The sequence below is a fragment of the Fukomys damarensis genome, unplaced genomic scaffold (assembly GCF_012274545.1).
Source record: "Fukomys damarensis isolate Sample0158 unplaced genomic scaffold, DMR_v1.0_HiC HiC_scaffold_11, whole genome shotgun sequence".
NCBI lineage: Eukaryota > Metazoa > Chordata > Mammalia > Rodentia > Bathyergidae > Fukomys > Fukomys damarensis.
In genome coordinates, this window is record NW_022900923.1 from 43,551,743 (window position 1) to 43,562,798 (window position 11,056).

Sequence of the window (11,056 nt, forward strand, 5' to 3'; positions counted from 1 at the left end):
ATTCTAGGTTACTATCTTGTTTTAACTGTTGAAAGAGTATGGATGTAAGGGAGATGGCAGGTTGGTCTGGTTTTTATTTTACTTTAAAGTATATGCGAATTTAATTATGCAAGCTCCCCCTGGACTGCTGCAGCTACAGATCAAAACGCTGACTGAACTAGCCAGGGCTCTGAGGACCTCCAGTGCAGTCTTAGCAGTCTCCAAAGAAGAGATTAAAAGCTGTAGACTGGCTGTAGGAGGGAGGAAGGAAACCTGTTTTGGAGCAGGAGCAGCTGCCTCGCTGACAGTAAAGGACTTCTGAGTTAATCGGGCTTCCTCTGGTAATTACTACAGTAGCATCTGCATGTGCGCCACCAGTCAGCCAGCACACAGTAGCCCTGCCAACTCTGGCTGCACGAAAAGTCACATCCAACTGTCTTAAGTGCAAACCAAGGCTTTTCTTTTTCTTTTCTGGGTAATTGTTCTTAAATACAGAATATCCTGAAAAGGTTAGTTCGAAATAAAGGTTCCAAGTTAGAAGAGGAAAGAGAAGAGCAACTAAAGGAGCAAGCTGTCTCGTTCATCTGTTCCAGACAACACCTACTGAGCCCTTTCTATGTACTGATAGCTTTATTCGCCTCATCCCAGGTAACTGCTCACAATTCTACCAGAAAAGGTCGATTATTATCTTCATTTATAAATATGGAAACAGAAACTTAAAATACAAAACAAAAAGCTTGGGTTTCATCTAAGCAGACGAAAGGTAGAACACAGATCTATGCAGGAGTTGTACCTCCGACCTGATGCCAGGTTAATACTGGGCAGTAGATAATGCCCCTACCACAGTGCTTCCTAATCTTGGGCCAAACACACAACATTCAGTAATTATAGGACCCCGCTTTAAAGCAGACTGAAGTTGCCCCAAACCATGAGGACAGCAGGTGCACACTTTCAAAACCGTTACTATTATTCCAGCTAACATCTCCGGAGTTCCTTTTCTAAAAGAAATACTCAGCACTTTTCAGAGAAATTCCTAACGCCCTTCTTATCGGTCAGTGCATGTTACTGTTTGGGGTTTAAAGTTAAGATTATTCTATAGAGGGAGGTGAAGAGAAGGAATGCTAGTAAACGATGCATGTCATGAGTGACCTGTCACGATAGATACTCTAAATTGCTTTTGCGGTAACAGCAACAGATTTGTATCAATACACACCCGCCTCCTGCCTGCTTTCCATCCCCGTATTCGTGAGAGGTGACCAAAGGAAAGGGAAAGAGGCAGCCTATGGCCAGGGGAGAGAGGGCAATGTACGAAGTAAGTGACACAGAACTCTGTACACTGCCACCTTATACTATTACAACTTGATGGGACACAGAAAACAATACCTGAAGTATGATTCTTTGGCATGCTGAAGGCCTTAAGAGCAAACCTCCCAAACCTTCTCCTGCCCTCCTATCCCCGCCATCCTCTTTCTCCCCCAAAGTTAGTTCCCAGAAACCAGAATACCTATTCCCCAAGGCAGGGCACAGAAACTGGAGCCCGTCTCCCCCAAGATAAGCCATAAAACCTAAAAAGTTACTCTCCCATCTGTCTTCGTTCCAGGAGTGTTGCCTCATACTTAGGAGGAAGGAAGGTGACAAAGGCCAAGAAGTATCTGAACGGGCCTTGCTGGTCTCCCGAGTCCATTACCAGCAGATCACATCCTTGGTCTGTCTGTTCTCTGAACCTAAGCATTAATATATGTTTTCCCTGGATCTTTGGATCTTCATTTCTTTTCTTTTCTTTTCTTTTCTTTTTGTTACTGGGGCACGAATTCAGAACCTTGTGCTTGCCAGGCAGATGCAGCTCCAGTGAGCTACATCCTTGGCCCAATTGCTACCAGTTTTTAAGAAACAGTGTCTTGATGCCTGGGAAGATGGAAACAGCCTCCCCAATGACACACACGTGTGTGCACATGCACACACGCACACAGACATACACACACTCATGTGCACACATACCAGGAGCTTCGTGTGAAGTCAGATGGCATGCAGCAGCCTGCTGACAAGTTCTTTTCTGGATGAAACTGCTCCTGAGGTTGCTCATGCTACAGAGGGAATCGGATCTGGCAGCTAAAGCTGTAATTTACAGGATGTGGAGATGGAAGCAGTTCCTCGAAGGAAGCCAAGCCCATGCTGCACAGAAGGCTTAGATCCTGTTGTGTACAAGGCAGCAGACCGTACCTTATAACCATTAAGAATGCTTCGGGGGGGTCAGACGACACCAGAACCAGCCTGAACGAGGGCTCACTGACCAAATGGGGATAATGTATGCATTAAAAATCTTAAGATTATAGGAGTTACAATCCATTAAAAAAATTCCCAAGTCCACACTGATATACATAAAGGAAAAAGAAAGCTGTCCTTTACGGCAGAACATGAACTAATGAATGTGAAAGGACGATGATATGAAAACCACAACTGAGGCAGTGAAGCTGTCAGTGGAGGCTAGGTCTAGTGGAAGATCAACGGGTATCTGTGAAAGCTCCGGACACCTCCCCACAAGGTTAGTCAAATGCAAAGAGAAGATGGCGAACTCAAGGTGGCAGAAGCTAGAAGACACAGGGCAGGGAGCAAGGGGCTGGGGACGTGGCATGCCTCCCCTGGGCAGTGTGCATCGCAGCCCCTCTGCTGGCTCCTGCTCAGGACCGGCTCCAGTCAGGAGAAAAGGACTACAGACCATGGCCGAGGGGCAGCACAGCAAACCTTAAGGACTGCCTCTTAACGCGTCAAGACATAAACACCTCGGGAAGGACAAGGACCTGTTCGAGATTGAGGGAATCTGAAGATACATAACTAAATGCGACATGTGTTCCCGAAGAACCCTCGACAAGGGAAAGTCACTGGTGGGACAGTCGGGTACCGATGCCACGTTGCTTTCCAGATCTGGAGAGCGTACCCTGAGGCGTAGGAGCATGATCCTGGGTGGGAGAAGTGCACACGGGCGTGTTTAGAGACGGGACGATCTATCTGCGTCTTGGTGCTGCGGGTCTCAACAAAGGGCTGGGAATACAGCAGGGGCTGGAGTGCTTACCTGGATGAAGCGGGTATAAGAGCTGTTCAGGTTGTTCTAGCAACATTTCTATCTATGTGAAATCATTTAAAAAAATTTTTAGTGCTATGTAGGAAAGAACATGCAACTCTGGACTCAGCAGAAAGGCATGAACAGACAGAATTTTACCAGACGAGGAAAACCAGCAGAAAAAGACGACATGAAATATATAGTGATAAAAGAATCTGAAAAATAATTGCTGTGTTGTCACCGCTTTTGCCCTCCACATTACCTTTTCAACCACACTGTCACTGCTCAGTCTGCAGAATTCAGGCCACTCATTTAGGTAAGTAGTTAGGATCAAATGAACAGTTTTAATTTTGGTTTCTGTTTTATCATGGTACTGGGGATTGAACCCAGCACCTTGTATACACTGTGCAGGTTCTGACCACTGAGCTGTACCCTCGCAAAGGAGCAGATTTAGAATCCAAAGCCACAAGGTGAGCACCATAGACCAACTTCATGCTTCTGCACAAGACACTGACGAAAATCACCTCTCACCATCCAAGGACTCAACTGAGAAGCCACCAGAGGAAGCCTGACCTCTCCGGTGGCCCTTTGTGAATGCAGGAGTAGAGCACATAGCGCTCCTGAAGCGTACAGCCTGCCTCCTTAGCATCCTCTGATCTTATCCTACACCCATAAACCAGCTTTCCAAGGTAGAGCAGCAGAACTACTTCAGTGTTCCCCAGGATCAGGCCAGTTGTTCAATCAGGAAACACTAAAATAGGTTTCCCTAACGGGGTTTTTATATGCCCCAAAATAAGAATGACTTTTTCCTGCCTGTTACTTTCCCCCACATTCCTCTTTGTAGTCACAGATCTCCATAATATTAAATATTAAGGCTACAGTATACTTTATGGGATATTCCTAATTGGTTCAGTGGCAGTTCCCCGGTCTGGATGAACAGGGTATTTGCTAAAACTGCTCTTCTAACCTAGCTGCATTTATGACATGGCCTTAGTCCCTGTACTAGAAGAAGCTTGGGATTAAACCCAGGGATGTCTCACTGAGCTACAACCCCAGTCCTTTCTGAATTTTTTTATTTTTGAGACAAGAGTTTCACAAAGTCACTAAGTGCCCAGGCGGGGCTCAAATTTGCAATCCTCCTGTCTCAGCTGCCCAGGGTGCTAGGTTACAAGCATGTGCCACCGAACAGGCTGGTTTCATTATTTTTCTTAATCTTGGAAAATTCTCTCGCCATTATATGGACTGGTGAGGGCAAAAAAACACCAACCTGAAATCTTATCTGGCATGAATGAGGCAGCAAAGTTGTTAATCTGATAAAGCTAAAATTAGAAACTTCTTATACACAAGTAAAGGGGATAAAAGCACTTTATTTTTTTAAGACAATTTTTAAAATCAAAGGCTTTTATGAATACACAACCAAGACAGCATTCTTTGGGGCAATTCTGATGCATCCTTTCATCAGATAAGTGAAAAGCAAAACAATCCCCAAGTCCAACCTCCCCTCTTCCGGCCCAGAGAACAGCACCCCAGGGAATGGAAGCTCATCATGAGAAAGCCCACTCCAAAGGGAGTGGTGGGCAAAAGGTTCCCAGGGCCACAGTGTACACGGCTCTGGGGGACAGATCTATTCACACTGCCTATACGAAAGACAGGAAAACTTACTGCAGGTGATGGGCACCTCAACCTGCTTTATAGCAAAAAACAAAAGGCGCTTACCTCTGCTGGGTGTAGGGGCACACACCTGCAATCCCAGTAGTCAGGAGGCTGAGGCAGGAGGGCTACTGTGAGTTCAAGGCCAGCCTGGGCTAAATAGTGAGTTTAAGGCAAGCCAGAACTTCACAGCGAGACCCTGTCTCAAAACACCAAAAAATAACAAAAAACAAAATAAGGGGAGGGGGTAATGAAATATTAATATTAATCCTCTTTTTATAATGTCAGTTTGGAATTAATAATCTTAGGTGGCCAAAGGAGTTCACTACTGGGTAGCATGCTCCGTAAAGAATCGGGCACTAAAGATATGTGGAATGACGACTCGAGTATCAAGAATTTACTTTCCATATCATGGTGAAATGCTGGTCTATGGGTACTGCAAGCGAATTCCTTGGGATACTGACACAGGATGTAACAGTATCCTCTCTGGGCACACTGGCACATGCTTATACTCCCAGCTATTCAGGAGGCTTAGGCACGCACCTCCCTCAAGCTCAGGAGTTTGAGGCCAGCCTGGGCAACACAGCAAGAAACCATCTCTAAGCAACTCCAGCCTAATCTTCCATTGTCATTCTTTTTTTAGGGGCCCAAATAATAAAAATATAGGTGATGCTACAAAAATCTTTATCTTCTACAGGGGAAAAAAAACCTGTTTGTTTGTTTTTTGAGACAGGGTCTCACTATGTAGTTGAGACTGACTTGGAACTCACTATGTAGCCCAGGCTGGTCTCGAACTCACAGCAATCCTCCTGCCTCAGCCTCCCAAGTGCTGGGATTACAGGCATGCGCCACCACGCCCGGCTGAAAAATACCTTTCTGATGTGGGAACTATATTTAATTTAATTTCAAAACATCCTTCCAATATCGATCAGCCACAGAAATAATTTTAAAGATATTTACCTATTATGTACAAATCACAAAGGTAAGGCACTGCAGTGGATACAAAGATGACTGAAACACTTTATTATCATAGGGGCTCAAAAATCTAGTCAGCAGGATAAGACAAATACATTCATAGCTCTCTTATCAAAAAAAAAGTAAATAAATAAAAACATTATCTCAATGACCAGAGGCTATAGAAACAAAATAACCAGTAAAATGTGAAATGCGTATTTCCTTTTACTTCAATGACACACTTTCTGAGATTTTATTTTCAAAAGACTGTTCTTGAAGTACATTCATCCCAGAAAGATTCCTTGTTCTCTCAGTCCACTGAAACAGAACAAAGCATGAAAAAAAATCCAAGGAAAAAGTTGGCAGAGAAACTGAACTACAGCAGATTTTTATTTAAATCCATGCTTTCTTTCAAAATTATTTGCAAGGCTGAAGAACCACCATACTAAACTAAGTAATGACTTTTAAGACTAAACATATTGCAACTGATAATAAACTTAAAAGCATTTTTTTTTCTTTTAAGGGCAGGCAGGACTTTACAACCCCCGCTTTTTTTTTTTCTGGTACCAGAGATCAAACTCAGGACCACTGCACCTGGAGGGCCATTTCCTCCCAGGTTCCTAATCAGCCTGGTGCGACGACAGTGGAATAAGGGGCCTGCAAGGGCTGCGTCACGTTCCACTCACTGAATCTGACAAAGCCTTCCACTGAAGTGAATTATGGTTTTGTGGCAAGCTATGGAGTCTGCATTGTGACTCACTTGTAACAAGTCTCTCTGCTGCAGGAGGCCATGGCCAGGTCAGCAAAGAACAAGGAGCCACAGAAACAAAACTGGACTCCAGGCTACAGACCTGGGCCTAATCTGGCTCCGACTCAAAATTATTCGGATCCACATTCCTCCACAATGCCTCGAAGTCTCTTCCAACCCCACATTTCAACGTCTAACTCTGATATTCACCAGCTGTACACACACTGCCACTTGTCGGAGCTAACTTCTTAGCCTGGTTTTCATGCACATTGCCTGACACGTCACAGCTTCGTCAGGTAGGCACCGTCACTTCCACTGTGTTTACTGAGAAATCATTAACCCATTATGTGTACAACTCAGTGGGTTTTACTATGTTCACAAATCTGTACACTCACTGAAGCTATCTAATTCCAGAGCATTTTCAGCCACCTTCAAGAAAGCCCAAGCCTCCGGGGATTTAGCTCAGTGGCACTGTGCCTGCCTCACAGCACAAAGTTGTGAGCTGGGTCCCCAGTACCAAAACAAACAAACAAACAAACAAGAAAGCCCACGCCTATTAGCATCCACTCCTGACATTCCTCCCCCGATATTCCCTGTCAACCACCAGTCTACTTTCTAGCTCTAGGAACGCGCCCATTCTGGGGTGTCTCCTACAGATGGAATCACAGTCTATGGTACTGTGTGCCGTTCCTATTTCATACAAGAACCCACGACTCAAACAGGTTAAGTAACTCAACCAAGTCACACGGTTGATAAGTGAATGCTTGGGCTTGCTTTTAACCACTGTGTGCTGCTTCTGTATGGGAAGGAAATTAAGAAAGACAAAGTCAGCCAGGTCCAGTGACGCCTGTGATCCCAGCTGCTCCAGAGGCTCAGGCAGGAACACGAAAAGTTTGGGCCCAGCCTAGGCAATTTAGCAAGACCTTGTCTCAAAAATTATTTTGAGAAAAACAGAGAAAAAGAGAAAGTCTTAGCTACACTCGTTAAAAGTGAAGTTTTATTAATCTAAGGTAATGAAAACATGTAAAAGGCACAATTACAGCACCATCTCTACTGAGCTTGCATTGAAATACATCGGCAGCTCTCCTAAATAGCTCATGGCAAACTGCTAGAGAGCTCAGCCGTCCCATTACCAGCACTGTTTCACCCTGCAGCCTGGCTTCTCTTCCTCCCTCAGCCCCATGAGAATGAAAGTAGGCTGGAAAGAATCTCCTCTCTCTCGGTGTTTCCGTGCCATCCCCAAATGTCACCCCACCATGTAAGTGCACTAGCACTTTTCCCTTTTAAATTGTGGCACTGTTTCTAACACAAGGTATGACAAGAAAAGGATGAAGAATGTTGTCACGCCTAGCTGTCAGCTAACCAAAAGCAAAGAGAACTATAAAAACCTAACAATTACAATTCACATAAAATGCCTATAACCTAGCCACACCATAGCTCTTTTTTCCCCTGCTTTATATACTACATACATATAAAGTTCAGATTAGATTAGATATTTGTAGTGGACAAAGTTCAAGTCCTCCTAGTTCTTTTTATCCATCATCCAACAGAAACAAATACTCTTATGATGATAATTATAATTATTTTTTCTTAGGAGAAAGGCATATAAGGGAAAACCAATCTCCACTAGCTCTAGGCCAAAACCAACATCTCTAACTCTATCCACTGTACGTAGGCCACTGACCAGCACACACAAGGCACTCTAGAGTCTACTGAATAATAGCTGCTATGTACCCCGCCCCAAGGCACTGTTTTAAACACATACATGTGCTAGCTCCCAGCCATCCTACAGGTGAGTACTATACAGTCGGTCTCCACAGGGGAAGGTGGCGTAGGGCACTTGTGATCTGCCCACAGTCATTCAGTTAGCAGAGGGGACCAGGGCTGAAGGAAGGCAGCACAGATGACAGCATTCCAACTAGACACAGTGGAGTCACAATTTGTTAAAACTGAGAGGTTTATGACAAACTGCAGCAATGGGAACTCTATTGCATCAGAAAACAAGGAAAATGTTTTTTCCTCTTCTACTTTTAAATACTCCATCTTGCCTTTCTTTATAAGGGCTCAAAGTCTTAATACTGCTGAACCCTTTGACCAAAACGTAATAAATAAATTTTAAAAGACAGAGGTGGTCTCAATCCCTGCAGTTTTGCAAAAAGAAGGCCAAGGATTTGGGCAGCAGAATTGGATCAAAGAAACTTACTCCCTATTTAGTTTTCTTTATACAAGCCAAGCCACTCTTTTAAAAGATCATTTCAGAATTCCATGCCTTTTGAAAATTCTAAAATACCACACACACATATATTTTCTACACTGCACTGTGTGAATACAAAACTATCAAAATTAAGAGGGAAGTATTATTTTGGGTTTCTTTCTAGTATTTTGTGGTTGAAAATGAAACAAAAATGTTTGGTATTATATGACAATATAAATATTAATATAAAGAAGCCAGGTGTGGTGGTGCACACACTTGTGCACACTTGGAGGCTGAGGCAGCAGGACTGGGCTAACTGGAGTCCAACCTGGGCTACATACTGAGTTCAAGGCCAGCCTGAATTATGTAATGAGGTCAAAAACCAAATGTAGTTATTTACTTGGTCGAAAACATCAAATAAATACTACATAAAGACACATAAAAATTGTCTTACTGTTGTTGCCATCCTTTCTGTCCAACAATTCCAAATTTATCTTTAGCCCCTCATCTTCAATTGCTCAAATGCCATACTGCATCACATCTAGAAGCACAATTCCATCCTTCAATGATTAAAATTTTCTCGAGGTCTGTTGGGTTAAGAATTGAGTGTTCCTTTCCTTGACATTCCAAGTTCCTATTAATCAGAAACCAAGGTTCCCAACGAAACTTGAGACTGTCTCTGAATGACTTTGACCACACTGCAAAGACAGCCTGCAAAAGGGGAGGGAGGACAATAGCTAGTTGTCCTTTAAGGAATAGTTTCCACAATTATCTGAATAGCTGGGAAGATGGCATCCCTAAAATATACACAGCAATTTTCCTTAGTGCATGCTTGTCCCCAGAAATGAAACTCTCCACTCACAGGAAGGGAAGCATTTTACTGAACAAGATCAAATGTCTCCCAATCCAGTCACCCACACTGTCCTGGGTTTTTACCTGGGATGACAGAGTCCTGAGAGTGAACAACGGTAAATACACAAAGATGAGTTCATAATGCAGTCAACCAGAAAAGCCAGTGCGGCAAAAGACAAAAGTGTACTTTTATTTCTCAAGTTGGCTTTTAAGGAATAAAGACGAGAACCAAACAAGATGCCTTGGAAACTGCCATCCTGCTAAGGCGAATCTATTCTCCAGATTCTTTTTGTAGGAGAAATTCTAAAATAGTTGTTCTCCCACCCAAGTACTAACCAGGCCCGACCCTGAGTAGCTTCTGAGATCAGACAAGATCAGGCTCGTTCAGGGTTAAAATAGTTGTTTAAAATAAAGCAGCAACTGGGGGCTTTTTAAGATAAGCTTTGAGAAAATCTTCAGACCAGGAAAAGTTGATAGAAGGGACTGCTGAGGCAGGTGACAGCACTCGCTCTGGGAGCCTCCCTGAAAAAATTAGCTCTTCTCACCAGGTGTTTTCAGGGAGCCTAAGACACCACTTTCCCCCACAAGTCCCATTTCTAGAACAGACAATGTCAAAACCACAACTTCTGAGAAGCTAGTCATCACCCTAATCCTCTGAAATAAAAATAGGAGTTTTTCAATTGATATTTAGGCCAACTAACTGGAATGTTATCATGTAGGACCCTATCAGAATCTTACGAGCTCATTTTTACCACCACTACTGGAGTCTAAGTTTAAGACAGTAAAATACACGACTTGGGGAAATATGAGGTCCACACACAAACTTAGAACAATCCATCAATTCTCAACCTCAAGTTCAAATTTGCTGTCCCTGCCTGAACTGAAAGCTGTTTCAGACCACCTGCACCGGAATCCCAAGGATTGATGTTCTTAGAACCCTCCTACCAGCCTCCTCAAGCAGAACCTGCAGGAGAGCTGAGACATGGCTTTTTCAATCAGCTCCCAGGGCGATTTTAAGAATCACTCATCTAAACCCATGGCCATCTTGGCCATGTCATACCTTCTCCCCTTCAACCGATATTCTAATAGGCACACGGTAGTTACTAAATCCTGCAGTTCTCCTAGTTACTAAATCCTGCAGTTCTCCGCGGATAGCAGCTTAAACGGAAACAAGTTCAATATTGAGGACCATGCACGACTTTAGGTGGTTCGGGGTCTCTGGCACACCCCAGAAAGAATTAAGTCCAGGAGGACCAGGGCAGCTAGTTCTTCAAGGACTCAGGACCAAAACATCCCTTCCCCTCTTTAACGTCTTCACCTTAGTAAGCAGCACCTCCGGGCTATACCTGCTGCCCACCAGACACTTCCTTTGGCACTCCCAACCCACTTTAAGGCACACACATTCCTGCTTCACAGAGCTGCCTCACGACTGGCGTGCAAGTGCTTTACACACACGCACACACGCGCGCGTACACGTCCCACTACTGTGTCAGGGCTGAGGAATCAGACACCCTGCCCGCTGCTCTCCTCCATCCCTCCACTGAGGCCCTGCCCCACCCCGGCTCCGAGCAACTTTCCCACTCGCGGATCAGTCCCCGCCCTACCCGACACCGGCCGCCCG

The 11,056-nt window shown here is 44.2% G+C and overlaps 1 protein-coding gene across 1 annotated transcript in view; it reads right to left on the minus strand.

The window, feature by feature from the left end:
- The window catches only part of Dstyk (dual serine/threonine and tyrosine protein kinase), a 44,553-nt gene that overhangs the window by 29,285 nt on the left and 4,212 nt on the right, over positions 1-11,056 (minus strand). The window lies entirely within an intron of this gene.